Here is a 16612-nt window from a genome sequence, read left to right on the forward strand (position 1 = left end):
TGATCCGTCAGGATCACGGAACGTGGGAATGCAGCCTTAGTGAAGGTCCACTTACCGGGGTCTATTGTCAGGTGAAGGTCCAAGCTGAACATCAGTAGTAAACGTGTTGTTTTGTTAACGTTTCACAAACGTTGTTGGGCTATTTACACACAAAATTGATGCTTATTAGTGGGAAAACTGGCATTTTTTTCTCTATCACCAGCCACTATATATCCCCCCCTGTGTGCTCCCCCAGTAGTACATAGCATTCCTGTGCGCTCCCCCAGTAGTATATAGTACATAAACCCTTATTTTCACTGCGTCCTCATGACAGCACCACAATGGAGGAGGACGTCACCCTTGACCCTATCAGGAACAGGAAATCACAGAGGTTAAAAGGGCACTTCCCACAATCCCCCTCAGTGTTTTTCCTGTTCCTGACAGGATCAAGGAACACGGAGGTTACCTGTGATCCTGTGTGGTCATGGGTTCCTGGGACAAAGGCTTTGGAACGGCTTGCGAGTCCTTCCGGATCTCTTGCCTGGCGGTAGCATCTTCTCAGGTGTCTCCGGTCCCCAACTCCCCTTGCGGCGCTCCCGGAGTTAATGCAGGGGAGTCTGAAGACGCTGCGGCCCTCGGGATCCATGGCGGGTCTCCTGCGGCCTTCTCCGGCGGGTAAGATTACTGCGCATGCGCGCGCTTCTCAGGGATGCGTGCGCACTGACGTAAGCGCGTAGCGTGCGTCGCCTGCGTCACGTGCGTAGGTGACGTCACGCGCCCGCCGGAAGACTCAGCTGATAGGAGTTACGCGGCGCGGCGTGGAAATGGCGCCAAATTCAAATCTCCTGCGGTCCCTCCTCTATAAAGGCTGGTGAGTAGATGTTACATGTGCCTTATACTCCTGCATATCTTGTGCTATCATGGATGTTCAGGATGCTGAGAGAGAGGAGGCTGTGGAGAGAATCATGCCTGCTGGCTCTGTGAGTTATACCCTGAGGGGTTCACTTACTTATTTATTGTGATAGCTACTCCCCCTTGGCGATTCCCTATCATATGGTTTTGGTGTCTCTCTATCCTTAGGTGGAGAAAGAGATACCAAAAAGAGCAATGGATAAAAGATGTGTTGGATGTAATGCCAGCTTGCCGGATATTTACAACAGAATGCTATGCAAGAACTGTTTGGTGAAGCTTAATCCTCCATCCCAGGTGTCGGTGTCTGATGAAATACGGGCAATTATCCGCCAAGAGATTCAAGCCTCTATGTTGGGAATAATGCCAGTTGTCCCTACACAAGGTCCATCTGCTCCATTACCTATAATTACCCCAGGGCCATTAACTTCTGCTGTGCACTCACCTGCAAAAAAACGCAAGACCTATGTCATATCTGACTCTGAATCTGAAAATCTTCAAGATGACAATATTGAAATAGAAGATAATGTAGAGGAATGCACAGCGGAAGCGTCTACGGTTACCCCTAATAAGGAACCGACTAAGTTTTGTTTTTCATCCGAAAATGCAGACACTCTAATTAAAGCTGTAAGAGCAGTAATGGAATTAGAGGATATCGAGCAACCACTATCTGCACAAGATGCTATGTTTGCAGGTCTAAAACCAAAAAAAACGGAAAGTATTCCCTATTCATGAGAATATTAAAGATCTAATCTTTGCAGAGTGGAAGGAACCAGAAAAAAGGCTTCAGATTCCTAAAGAGTTTAAATCCAGATTTGTATTTGATGAAACAGAGTCGGAAACCTGGTCTACAACCCCTATGGTGGATATACCAGTGACCAAAATAATCAAAAAAACATCATTACCATTTGAGGATGCCTCCCAATTGAAGGACTCAATGGATAGAAAAATGGAGGGTCTCCTGCGTAAATCTTGGGAAGCCTCCACTGCAATATTAAACCCTAACATCGCAGCTACGAGTGTAGCAAGATCCTTACACATCTGGCTCGAGCAATTAGAGGCTCATATTGAGGGCAAAACATCCAGAGAGGAACTACTTTCTACCATGCCAATGCTTAAAATGGCAGCTGGGTTCTTGGCTGACGCTTCAGCAGAAACCATTAGAATGGCAGCCAAGTCTGCAGCGTTATCCAATGCCACTAGAAGAGCTCTTTGGCTTAAACACTGGCAGGGAGATGTTGCCTCCAAAAATAAAGTTTGTCAATTCCCTTTTCAGGGTAAGCTCCTATTTGGCCAAGACCTGGAGGAAATCTTGGAAAAAGCGGCAGACAGGAAAAAGAAGTTTCCTGACTCAGGTCAACCGAAAGGTAAAAAACCTTTTCGTCCCTACACACAAAAAAAGCAGGACTACAAAGGCAAAGGCAAATCTGGTCGCTGGTCCTATCCCAAAGGAGGTAAGGGAAGAGGATTTCTCCTCAACCCTTCCTCTGAAGGGAAAGACAAGTGACTCCATCAAGGTGGGGGGAAGACTATCTCACTTTGTAACACACTGGGAGAAAGTCACTCAAAACAAGTTTATATTAAACATCTTGAGAGAAGGGTACCTCTTGGACTTCTCCTCTCTTCCCCCCCCAAAATTCCAAGTTACCCACTACCAATCAGACAAGATGAAAGACCAACTGATGGATGGGATAAAAGAGCTGTTAAATCTAGGAGCTGTAATTCCAGTTCCTTTGGAGGAGAAAGGGCTAGGACATTATTCCAGTCTATTCCTAGTTCCGAAGCCCAGCGGGGCATTCAGAACCATAATAAATTTGAAATCCCTGAACAGGTACTTAAAGTACAAAAAGTTCAAGATGGAGACGCTGAAAACTATCACTCCTCTGATTTACCCGAATGCAGCTCTAGCTACAATCGATCTGAAAGACGCTTACTTTCATATCCCCATACACCCCTCACATCAGAAATATCTCCGGTTTGCGATACAATCATCCCAGTCAGTACATCACTTCCAATTTACAGCACTCCCATTCGGGATATCTTCAGCCCCTTGGCTATTCACGAAGGTAATGTTAGAAGCTGTAGCAAACCTAAGATTACAGGACATTACTGTAGTTCCCTACTTGGACGACCTTCTCCTTATTGCTCCATCCCCACCCATCCTCTTAGGACACATACAACTGGTCCTACATTATCTTCAAAACTTAGGATGGATAATAAATTTCTCCAAGTCAGATCTTGTTCCTTCCCACAGGAAGAAATTCCTGGGCATGATTCTAGACTCCAAAACCCAGATGACATCTCTACCAGAAGAAAAAGTCACCACAGTAATATCCAAAGTGGAAGATTTCAGGAGGAAATCCGTAATATCAATAAGGAGAGCTATGTCCCTGGTAGGTCTGATGACATCATGTATCCCGGCAGTGCCATGGTGCCAGCATCACTCCCGGACTCTCCAGACCAGCATGCTTCAGGTATGGGACAGATCTCCTTTATCCATAGACAAAAAGATGACTATTCCACTAAGGGTCAAATCTTCCCTCATCTGGTGGAAGACCAAGAAAAACCTTACCAAAGGAGTTCGATGGAATCCGGAAGCACCAATTCAGGTCACCACGGATGCCAGTCTTTGGGGATGGGGTGCACATGTTCAAGGTCTGCACTTCCAGGGTCAATGGCAGGAAGTTCATCAAAAACAGTCGTCAAATTACAGAGAACTGAGAGCAGTTTGGGAAGCACTGAAGGCAGCAGAATCCCTTCTTGTCCACAAAGACATAAAAATCCTATCGGACAATGCAACAGTGGTGGCGTATCTCAGACATCAAGGGGGAACAAAGTCTACTCTTCTTCAGAGATTGACAGCAAAAATATTCTCTTGGGCGGAAATGAGAGTGTCATCAGTCTCTGCAATCCACCTAAAAGGTACGGACAACATACTGGCAGACTACTTAAGTCGACATCAGGTCCTTCCGGGAGAGTGGGAGTTAAATGCCCAGATATTCTCCAGCTTAGTAGAGAAATGGGGTTATCCAGAGATCGACCTGTTTGCCTCAAGGTCAAACAGGAAAGCACAAAAGTTCTTTTCTCTAAACCCCCGGGATCACCCGGATGCACTGGATGCCCTACAGCAAAATTGGAATTCCAAGCTGGCATACGCATTTCCCCCCTTTCCACTGATTGCGAGGACTCTTCAGAAGATCCACTCAAGCCAAACCTTGGTAATCCTGGTAGCTCCGATGTGGCCCAAGAGAGCTTGGTTCAGTCTCCTCAAGTCTCTAGCCATCCAGGGCCCAGTTGTTCTTCCTCTACAAGAAGATTTGCTGATCCAAGGTCCTCTACGCCATCCAAATCTGGCCAGTTTGCACCTAGCGGCATGGCTTTTGAAAAGTCCCTCCTTGCAGCTAGAGGGCTATCGGAAAAAGTGATAGAGACTTTACTTAAAAATAAGAAAGAAGTCACCTCTGCTATCTACTTAAAACAATGGAAGAAATTCTATTCTTGGTGCGGTGACTCTCCACCTGATATGGTCCATCCTGATATTCCCAGAATTTTAGATTTTCTGCAAGATGGTCTGGATAAAGGATTATCCATAAATACCCTGAAAGTCCAAGTGTCAGCTTTAGGGTGTATATACGATACCCAAATAGCCGACCATAGGTGGGTAAAACGCTTCTTTAAGGCAGTAGCCAGGATGAAGCCCAGAATTACAAACCTAGCCCCTCCTTGGGACTTAAACACAGTCTTGTCTGGTCTCTCTAAAGAACCGTTCGAACCAATTGATGGAATTTCACTGAGATTCCTCACCATTAAAACTGCCTTTCTAATAGCCATAACTACGGCCAGAAGAGTTGGGGAACTTCAGGCATTATCTATTATGGATCCCTTTTGTACTATTCTGGAGGACAGAATAATATTCAAACTTAACCCTTCATTCCTTCCAAAGGTCGTCACAGACTTCCATAGGTCCCAAGATATCGTGGTCCCATCCTTCTGTAGTGACCCAAAAAATGAAGGAGAAAAACTTTTTCATAATTTGGATGTAAGAAGATCTGTTATCCAGTATCTAGAGATGACTAAAGAGCATAGGAAAGATGAGAATCTCCTACTGCAATTCCAAGGCCCCAACAAGGGCAAAAAAGCAACAAAAAGCTCCATCGCAAGATGGATCAAGACAGCCATTTGTGAAGCTTACACTACAATGGGGAAGGATCCCCCTACCGGTCTAAAGGCGCACTCTACTAGAGCCACAGCAGCTTCATGGGCAGCTAGATCAGCCTCTCTCGAGCAAATTTGCAAGGCAGCCACGTGGTCTTCACCTCACACGTTCTTCAAGCATTATCGTATGCATATCGGCACTTCTCAGGACCTGGCTTTTGGGAGAAAAGTGCTCCAGGCGGTTGTCCCTCCCTGAAAGTCTAAGTTGGTATGTCTCCATTGTGGTGCTGTCATGAGGACGCAGTGAAAAGCAAGAATTATTACTCACCGATAATTCACTTTTCATAAGCTCCTCATGACAGCACCCTTAGATTTCCCGCCCCTTATTAGTGTATGATCCTGTATGGTTTCGTTATAATTACACTGAGGGGGATTGTGGGAAGTGCCCTTTTAACCTCTGTGATTTCCTGTTCCTGATAGGGTCAAGGGTGACGTCCTCCTCCATTGTGGTGCTGTCATGAGGAGCTTATGAAAAGTGAATTATCGGTGAGTAATAATTCTTGCTTTTTTTGCGTCACTGATTGTACTTTGCAATGACAGGCTGAATTTTTTCATAAAGTACACTGCGAAACCAGAAAAAAATTCAATGTGTGGTGAAATAGAAAAAAAAAACGGATTTCTTTTATTTGGAGCGTATTTTTTTTAACACCATTCGCCCTGGAGTAAAACTGACTTGTTACATATGTTTCTCAAGTCGTTACGATTACAACGGTATGTAACATGTATAACTTATTTTATTTCATGGCTTTTAAAAAATTAAACCATTTTTAACAAATATACAGTGGTGCCTTGGATTACGAGCATAATTCGTTCCGGGACCGTGCTTATAATCCAAATCCACTCTTAAACCAAAGCAAATTTTCGCATAAGAAATCATTGATATTCAAACAATTGGTTGCACACCCCAAAAATAATGATTTATTATTCTGAACAACATGTAAAATAGATGAAACAAACATTCAGAAACATCAGAATATGTGATATTATAAGTTACTGTACAGTATAGGAGAGGATGGGAAACACAAGGGCTGACAGAGACTGCAGGAAGCATGAAGGAATGAGCAGGGCAGATGTGGGCACATACATGCAGGACTCTCTGTGCGGGGAGAGAGGGGTTACAGCTATGGAGAGATTACCCCCACAGCCTAGCCTGAAGTGGATCTGCTATGATTTGGAAGGTGAGGGAGTCTTTCTGGGTCAGAGTACAGTGCTGTAGACCCCTTTATTCAGGCCATGCCCCTCCTCCACTCGCGCTCCCACCCAGAACATGGAGCTCTTAAACCAAAACAATGCTCTTAAACCAAGTCATTTTGAAAAACTGTGAGCTCTTAAACCAAAACGCTCTTAAACCAAGTTACTCTTAAACCAAGGTACCACTGTATGTTCCTTAAAATCGTTCTATTCCCAGGCTTATAGCGCTTTTATCCTTTGGTCTATGGGGCTGTGTGAGGTGTCATTTTTTGCGCCATGAATGATGTAATCTTTCTATCGGTATTTTGATTGTGCATATGCGCCGTTTATCGTGCGAGATTTTGAATGTGATTAATTATTAATTCGGGCAATTATGCACGCGGCGATACCAAACATGTTTGTTTGTTTATTTATTTTTATTTATAACATGAGAAAAGGGGGTGATTCACACTTTTATTAGGGGAGGGGGCTTTTTATTATTAATGCCACTTTTTTTTTTTTTTTTTTACTTATACTAAAAGCCCCCCTGGGGGACTTCTAGTATAACTACACTGATCTCTCATTGAGATCTATGCTATATAGTAATACTGCATAGATCGATGAGATAGGGACTCGATTGCTTCCGGCTGCTGCAGCTGGAAGCAACCGAATGCGGAGCCGGGCTCAGCCCCATTGCGGCGCAGACCCTGGCCGGGTGAAGACACGGGGATCGCTCCTGCGGGACAACGTCCCGGGGGGGCGACCTCCGCCACTAGACACCTGGGAACGGCTGCATCAGGTAATCGGATGCAGCTGTCATCTTTAACAGCTGCATCCGATTATCTAATTAGCGGGCACGGCGATCTAATAGCCTACATACTGCACCCGGGACTGCGGCGGTTCAGAGCGCGACCCCACTCTGAACACATGTGGACGGCACTCGACGTACAGGTACGTCCAGGGTCGCCTAAGGGTTAAAGGGCAACTCTGGTGAAAATCTTTTTCCCAATAATTTAAACACATTGCAAAGTTATATAACTTTGTAATATGCTTCAATCACCTATCTGCCCCCCTTCCCTATCTTTTCCCCCTCGACCTCCCACCAGGAAGTGAAGTAAACTCATTCTTACTTAATGACTGTTGACCCCAGGCTTTTCTGTGGCAGCCATTTTGTGACAATGACATCATCAAGAGGGAGGCTGGTCTAAGCCTTGTTAGGCCAGCCTCCCTTTGTCAGATGAGGTTGCTCTGCTCTGATTGGCTGAGCAAGATGTAAGCCATCTAACAGTTGTACAGAATCAGTTAGACATCACAGGAGACAAAGTGCATCATGGGAAAGCCCAAACCAGGAAGTGAAGGAAAAACGAAGACACCAACTGGAGCTTCCGTTCAGCTTTTTTTTTTTATCAGCCCCATAGTTGTCCTTTAAACCAAAGCAATGCTCTTAAACCAAGTCACAATTTTGAAAAACTCTGAGCTCTCAAACCAAGTTACTCTTAAACCAAGGTACCACTGTATATATCTGTGTTTGGTATTGTATTAGGTTGGAACTATAATGGTATTCTTCCTCTTGTGTATGTTGGGACTTGTAGCTCCACAGCCTCTACCTGCGTGTTGTTGCTTTAGCATCGCTTTGTGGCTCTATGGCTCTATAAACATCTTTCTGTCTCTGCTTCCTGGGGGTTGTAATTCCACCTGTGTGTTATCAAAAGGATAAGTATACAAAGGCCATCTTTCACCTACAACATTAACCTGCTACAAGGATTTGTGAGTTTAAGCTGTGGATAAAAGCTGCTAGTTCACTGGTGATATGATCTAGATGCAACCTCGGTGCCACTCACTAACATCAATGTATACTAATGACAACCCACTGTATACACCTACATGAAATACATTAGAGGGTCCATACACTGTATTTCATGTAGGTTGTACTGTTGGCATACCGTGGTATATTCTGTATACAGTGGGTTGTCATTAGTATCGGGTGATCAAGAGTGTGCATGCGCTTGAAACGCGTCCTGTGGGGTCACTGCACTTAGGTGTTGTTTGTACTTTTCTTGCATTTGGAAAATAAAGCACATTTCTCTACTCAAGTGCTGGACTACCAACCTTTTTTCCTGCATTGCTACATCATGCATCGGCCAGATGTGAATCCGGGGCACCAGAGAATTATATCGGTGAGCTGACACAACGTTCTTCTATGTGGTTGTCGTTAGTATACATTGATGATAGTGAGTGGCGCTGGTGATCTGGTGATCACATCACCAGTGAACTAGCAGCTTTAATCCCTATTTTAACTTGTATGGACGACAGGTCCAACGACACCATCATGCAGCACCACTATCTGGGTTGTGGCGCAACTAGGACTGTTTCTGTCTGTAGAGACAAAAACTTTTTTCCACTATTAGGCTGTGGATAGGCTGAAGATTTTTGGCTGATTTTCCCCATCGACTTCAATGAGAGAGTCAAGATATCTATTAATTGGCAGCAAGCAGGAACTTGAGCTATCTTGGAAAAACACAGCTTATCCCAACTGATATTCATGTATATACTCACGACTAGAGATGAGTGATTTGCTCATCTCTACTAACAACTGATGGTTGGCAATGGATGGGCTATCTTTCCCTCTGGGTCCATAATTTATATCCTTTCAGCTCCAGCAGTCACTATTTACTACACAAAGCAACAGACAATTTGTGGTTTTCCAGCGCCTGGTACCATAAATCCCCTCCTCCACAATGGTCATGCCTGACAAGCACAATAACAGGAAGGTGACGGATGTAATACAGAACCTTCAGTTTCATTGCATCTTTAGATTTAAAGTAAAAACAATTTCTCAAATTTTATAATGGAGCCTTTTAACATTTCATTAATTTGTCCGTCTTTGAACCATAGATCTCTTTTCATGTGTGCCATTCTAGGTGATTCAGTGGTTTGCATAGACACACCAGGCAATGGGCTCAAACCAATAGACACACCAGACTTACCTTCTAGGTCAGACATGTCAAACTCTGGCCCGCGGGATTATTTTTGGCCCACCTAGGAAATCCGATGATTCCCTAGAGCTGGCCCGCGGTGCTATTATTTTTGGCCCTTTAGTGCCGGGACACTGCTATCACCCAGCAGTGTCCCGGCACCTATCCCCGCGGCGGCTCTGATCTCCCTCTCTCCCACCCTCCAGCAGCAGCAGCGCACCCACGATGCATACTGTGTGGGCGATGCTGGGGGAGGGAGAGAAGTCAGGGACGTTCCTATCAGCCGTCGACCACGGGAGTCGCCGGCACTGACATCCCCCGGACCCGGCTCAGCTTGCCATAGTACCCCGACTCCCCTTCCCTGCCAGAGCGCACTGTGAGGATAGCGGCAGCCCGCCCTCCCCCGGGCTCAGCATCGGGCGATGGGTCCCGGGATGGAAAGTGCGGGTGCTATGCGCCCTCGGTGTCAGGGGCGCAATCGCTGCAAAGCACCCGCACTCTCCTTCCCGGGACCCATCGCCCGATGCTGAGCCCGGGGGAGGGCGGGCTGACGGTATCCCCACAATGCGCTCCGGCAGGGAAAAGGAGTCTGGTACTATGGCAAGCTGAGCCGGGTCCGGGGGATGTCAGTGCCGGCGCCTCCGGTCTCCTCTCCATCTCATTTCCATCATCTCCTCTCACCCCCCTCCATCTCTTCTCTGCCCCCATCATCTCCTGTCTGCCCCATCATCTCCTCTCACCCCCCTCCATCTCCTCTCTGCCCCCTCCATCTCCTCTCTGCCCCCTCCATCTCCTCTCTGCCCCCTCCATCTCCCCTCTGCCCCCATCATCTCCTCTCTGCCCCCATCATCTCCTCTCTGCCCCCTCCGTCTCCTCTCTTCCCCCTCCGTCTCCTCTCTTCCCCCTCCGTCTCCTCTCTTCCCCCTCCGTCTCCTCTCTTCCCCCTCCGTCTCCTCTCTTCCCCCTCCATCTCCTCTAGGCCCCATCATCTCCTCTCTACCCCTAATCATCTCCTCTCTACCCCCATCATCTCCTCTCACCCGTAATCATCTCCTCTCACCCGTAATCATCTCCTCTTACCCGTAATCATCTCCTCTCACCCATAATCATCTGCTCTCTACCCCCAATCATCTCCTCTCTGCCACCACTACCTCCTCTCACCCCATCATCTCCTCTCACCCCATCATCTCCTCTTACCCCCATCATTTGCTCTCTGCCCTTCCACTTCCTCTCATCCCCATCACCTTCTCTCACCCCTATTACCCTTTCACCTCCTCTCCCTTCCTCTGCCTCTTTACCTCCCCTATCCCCCTCTTTCCTTCTTTTCCCCCTCAGACCTTACTCTCCCCTTGATCTCCTTGTGGCTCAGAGGCTGGAGAAGAGAGGAAGACCAGCTCCATGCCCGGATTAGGTGAGTATGATTTTTGTGTGTGTGTGTTGGGGCAGGAGGGGGAGGGAGTAGAATGGTGGGTATTACTATGGGGGCAGGGCAGGGGGCATTATTACTATATGGGGGGTCACAGAAGGGGATCGTAGTGCAAAGTGCTTGGTGATGCACTCTGACAGTGCCAGGAATGCTGCACGCCACTCTGAAAGTTCCACATATGCTGCTTGTGCGTTTCAATGAATATCAAGGTTGGCCCACGAGTTTGTCCAAGTTTTTAATTTCGGCCCACTGTCTATTTGAGTTTGACACCCCTGTTCTAGGTGCTCCAGTAAAAAAAGGTAGTTCCACAGCTCCAGTAGTATGAAACATCAACTTTTATTTTTATCAACTTTTACTAGTGGGCTACTGCAGGGAGTCAGTTCGAGTGTTCAGCATCCATGTGCATCTTTCTGGAAACCAGTTGTTTAGTGGACTTCATTCACCTTGCTTGTTTTACCTTTTAGGTGCTCCCAGGTGCCATGACTTTATCATTGGTGGGTGTCCCCAAGGTCCTGAGAATAAAAAGGTCTCAGCGCTGAGGCCTTTTCTAAGGTTTCCCTGGGAACTGTAGCCTGACCTAGCACACCACACTGGCCAGACGGCTGCTGTGCAGAGAAAACCTGTGAAGCTATGTACACATTAAAGGGGAACTCCGGATAAGGAAAACCTTGTTTTCTATTAAAAGTGCATTAAAAGTTATATAGATGTGTCTATATAATGTATTACCATATCTGTGCGGTTCTGCCATACTGGTAGCTGATAGAAATCCAGGAAGTGAAAAAAATGGCCTCTGTGCCAATTCACATTGTCTCTTGCTTCCACTGCTCTCCCCCCCTAGGAGACAAATCTTTCATGCTTCTGCCTCACATTGTGTGTGTTTGCTGAGCACAGGCTGATGATGCAGACAGGGGGCAGGGTGTGATGTCACAGGAGGCTTGGCTGAATCCCCCAATCCCCTGAGTGATTCACCATCTCTGACCGGCCAGAAGCAGGTGCAGCACTGATTTCTCTGATTGTGCAGAAGTTTGCAGTGAAATTAGGGCTGTGTTCACACACGGTGGAGTGTCAATGCAGTACTGCAGCGTATTCACAAAAATGATGCAGTAACACAAGTAAATGATTCTAAACGGCAGAGAGGATCAGAGAAGATGGAAAAAATTCAAAGTGTTGTGAAATTGAAAAAAAAAAAAAAAAAACACATTTCTTTTATTTGGTTTTTTTTCGTTTTTACGCCGTTCGCCCTGGTGTAAAACTGACTTGTGATATATATATACTTCCTAAAGTTGTTACGATTACGACAATATGTAACAGGTATAACTTTTATTGTATCTGATGGCCTGTAAAAAATTCATACCATTGTTAACAAATATACGTTCCTAAAAATCGCTCTATTCCCAGGCTTATAGCGCTTTTATCCTTTGGTCTATGGGGCTGTGTCAGGTGTCATTTTTTGCGCCATGATGTGTTCTTTCTATCGGTACCTTGATTGCGCATATGCAACTTTTTGATCGCTTTTTATTACAATTTTTCTGAATTTGATGCAATCAAAAATGCTCAATTTTGCACTTTGGGATTTTTTGGCACTTACGCCATTTACCGTGCGAGATCAGGAATTAATTAATAGTTCGGGCGATTACGCACGCGGCGATTCCAAACATGTTTGTTTGTTTATTTATTTGTTTATTTTTATTTATAACATGGGAAAAGGGGGGGGGGTGATTCTGACTTTTATTAGGGGAGGGGGCTTATTATTAATAATAATAATAATAATTTATTTTTACTTTTACACTTATACTAGAAGCCCCCCTTGGGGACTTCTAGCAAAAGTGCACTGATCTCTCATTGAGATCTGTGCTGTATAGATATGCAGCACAGATCGATGAGATAGGCACATCGATTGCTTCCGGCTGCTGAAGCCGGAAGAAATCGAATGCCGAGCCGGGATCAGCGCCATTGCGGCGCTGCCCCCGGACGGGGTAAGATGTGTGGATCGCTCCTCCGGGACGTTGCGATCCTCCCCACTAGACACCAGGGAACGGCTGCATCAAGTAATCGGATGCAGCTGTCAACTTTGACAGCTGCATCCGATTACTCTATTAGCAGGCACGGCGATCGGACCGTGCCCGCTAATAACCCTGGTCCCAGGCTACGAGCGGCACCCGGGACCGCGGTGGTTCAGAGCGCAGCCCCGTTCTGAACGCGTGGAGGCGGCCCTGGAAGTACAGGTACGTCCAGGGTCACCTAGGGGTTAATTAACTGATCAACTGGTGTCAGAAAGTTATACAGATACAGCTCTGTGCATGATACATATTTCTCTAATGTGAACCTATTTTGGACTGCTCTCGTCTGATTGTATCACAGTGGATCTCCGGGTCGGGAATTCATCTTCTGCTTGTCTCATGGTATAGCTCAGAGGCAGGAAGGTTTCTGTCTCACCAGTTATTGTACTAGACACGGTTGGAAGCCTACTTGGGTCCTAGTCTAGTGCCATGAGGTCCTTGTGCAATTTACCCCATCAGACTACATTTTCTCTATTTAATTTAGGAGCAAAAGACTCAGATGGTAGTGTTTACTCTATTGTGGTCTAATCTGAGCTTCCTCCTTCCAACCCTATCCTGGGTTGTGCAGCGAAAATCTTTTTCTTTTAAATCAACTAGTGTTGAGAAGTTATATAGATTTGTAATTTACTTCTATTAAAAAATCTCAAGTCCTCCCATACTTATCAGCTGTTGTATGTCATGCAGGAAATGTTTTATTGTGCTCTCTGCTGACATCTCTGGCCGACACAGAACTGTCCACAGCAGGAGAAGTATTCTATGGAGATTCATTGAAAAGCGAGCAGAATTCCTGTCTCAGCCAGAGATGTCAGCAGAGAGCACTGTGTCAGACTGAAAATAAAACATTTCCTGCAGGACATTTAGTAGCTAATAAGACTTGAGATTTTTTAATAGAAGTAAATTACAAATCTATATAACTTTCTGACACCAGTTGATTTGAAAGAAAAAGATTTTCGCTGGACACTCCCTTTAAGTTCCTACAGAGTGTGTGTGTGTGTGTGTGTGTTTGTGTGTGTTAACTCTTAAACCGTTTTCAGCTGTGTGAACAGATTGAGGACATGTGGCAGTACAAAACCCACTTCACACAACTGAAAACAGTATTAGGTTATGCTCACACGCAGTGGCGGATTATAATGTGGGCGGTTTGGGCGGCCGCCCGGGGCCCGAGGCCCGAGGCTCCGGGGGGGCCCATGCCGCCCACATTATAATGCCGCCCCGGGAGGCCCCCTTCCCCCGGCAGGCTCTTGTGACCGCAAGCAGTCTCCGGCTGCCTCCGGCTGATGCGCGGCTGCCGGGGGTGTCCCGTCCTCTCCCTGTCAGCGCGCGCATCACACAGCTCCAAGTGCCGCCTGGGGCCCTGACTGTACTGGGAGCGCACGTACCGGAAGTCAGGGCCCAGGCGGCACTAGGAGCTGTGTGATGCGCCCGCTGCTGGGGAGAGGACGGGACACCCCCGGCAGCCGCGCATCAGCCGGAGACTGCAGAAGGAGAGAGGATCGACGGGGGAACGCAGGGTAGGTGAGTTGTATTTTGTTATTTTTGTGTTATTTACTGACTGGGGGGGGGGCATCTATAAAGGGGAGAAGAGGGGGACCATCTATAAGGGAGGGGGGAGAGGGGGACCATCTATAAGGGAGGGGGGAGAGGGGGACCATCTATAAAGGGGGGAAAGAGGGGGACCATCTATAAAGGGGGGAAAGAGGGGGACCATCTATAAAGGGAGGGGGGAGAGGGGGACCATCTATAAAGGGAGGGGGGAGAGGGGGACCATCTATAAAGGGAGGGGGGAGAGGGGGACCATCTATAAAGGGGGGAAAGAGGGGGACCATCTATAAGGGAGGGGGGAGAGGGGGACCATCTATAAAGGGGGGAAGAGGGGGACCATCTATAAGGGAGGGGGGAGAGGGGGACCATCTATAAGGGAGGGGGAGAGGGGGACCATCTATAAAGGGGGGAAAGAGGGGGACCATCTATAAGGGAGGGGGGAGAGGGGGACCATCTATAAGGGAGGGGGGAGAGGGGGACCATCTATAAAGGGGGGAAAGGGAAGAGGGGGACCATCTATAAGGGAGGAAAGAGGGGGACCATCTATAAGGGAGGGGGGAGAGGGGGACCATCTATAAAGGGGGGAAAGAGGGGGACCATCTATAAGGGAGGGGGGAGAGGGGGACCATCTATAAGGGAGGGGGGAGAGGGGGACCATCTATAAAGGGGGGAAAGAGGGGGACCATCTATAAGGGAGGAAAGAGGGGGACCATCTATAAAGGGGGGAAAGAGGGGGACCATCTATAAGGGAGGGGGGAGAGGGGGACCATCTAAGGGAGGGGGGAGAGGGGGACCATCTATAAAGAGGGGGACCATCTATAGAGGGGGAAAGAGGGGGACCATGTATAAGGGAGGGGGGAGAGGGGGACCATCTATAAAGGGGGGAAAGAGGGGGACCATCTATAAAGGGAGAGGGGGACCATCTATAAGGGAGGGGGGAGAGGGGGACCATCTATAAGGGAGGGGGGAGAGGGGGACCATCTATAAAGGGGGAAAGAGGGGGACCATGTATAAAGGGAGAGGGGGACCATCTATAAAGGGGGAAAGAGGGGGACCATCTATAGAGGGAGAGGGGGACCATCTATAAAGGGGGAAAGAGGGGGACCATCTATAGAGGGGGAAAGAGGGGGACCATCTATAAAGGGGGAAAGAGGGGGACCATCTATAAAGGGAGAAGGGGACCATCTATAAAGGGGGAAAGAGGGGGACCATCTATAAGGGGGGAAAGAGGGGGACCATCTATAAAGGGGGGGAAGAGGGGGGCCATCTATAAAGGGGGGAAAGAGGGGCACCATCTATAAAGGGGGAAAGAGGGGGACCATCTATAGAGGGGGAAAGAGGGGGACCATCTATAAGGGGGAAAGAGGGGGACCATCTATAAGGGGGAAAGAGGGGGACCATCTATAAAGGGGGAAAGAGGGGGACCATCTATAAAGGGGGAAAGAGGGGGACCATCTATAGAGGGGGAAAGAGGGGGACCATCTATAGAGGGGGAAAGAGGGGGACCATCTATAAAGGGGGGAAAGAGGGGGACAATCTATAAAGGGAGAAGGGGACCATCTATAAAGGGGGAAAGAGGGGGACCATCTATAAAGGGGGAAAGAGGGGGACCATCTATAGAGGGGGAAAGAGGGGGACCATCTATAGAGGGGGAAAGAGGGGGACCATCTATAAAGGGGGAAAGAGGGGGACAATCTATAAAGGGGGGAAAGAGGGGGACAATCTATAAAGGGAGAAGGGGACCATCTATAAACGGGGAAAGAGGGGGACCATCTATAAGGGGGGAAAGAGGGGGACCATCTATAAAGGGGGGAAAGAGGGGGACCATTTATAAAGGGGGGAAGAGGGGGACCATCTATAAAGGGGGGGAAGAGGGGGACCATCTATAAAAGGGGAAAGAGAGGGACCATCTATAAAGGGGGAAAGAGGGGGACCATCTATAAGGGGGAAAGAGGGGGACCATCTATAAGGGGGAAAGAGGGGGACCATCTATAGAGGGGGAAAGAGGGGGACCATCTATAAGGGGGGAAAGAGGGGGCCATCTATAAAGGGGGAAAGAGGGGGACCATCTATAGAGGGGGAAAGAGGGGGACCATCTATAGAGGGGGACCATGTATAAAGGGGGAAAGAGGGGGACCATGTATAAAGGGGGAAAGAGGGGGACCATGTATAAAGGGGGAAAGAGGGGGACCATCTATAAGGGGGGAAAGAGGGGGACCATCTATAGAGGGGGGCCATCTATAGAGGGGGAAAGAGGGGGACAATCTATAGAAGGGGAAAGAGGGAGACCATCTATAAAGGGGGACCATCTCCTATAGGATTAGCACCCTCCTCTC

The sequence above is a fragment of the Dendropsophus ebraccatus genome, chromosome 4, assembly GCF_027789765.1.
Source record: "Dendropsophus ebraccatus isolate aDenEbr1 chromosome 4, aDenEbr1.pat, whole genome shotgun sequence".
NCBI classification, from domain to species: Eukaryota; Metazoa; Chordata; class Amphibia; order Anura; family Hylidae; genus Dendropsophus; species Dendropsophus ebraccatus.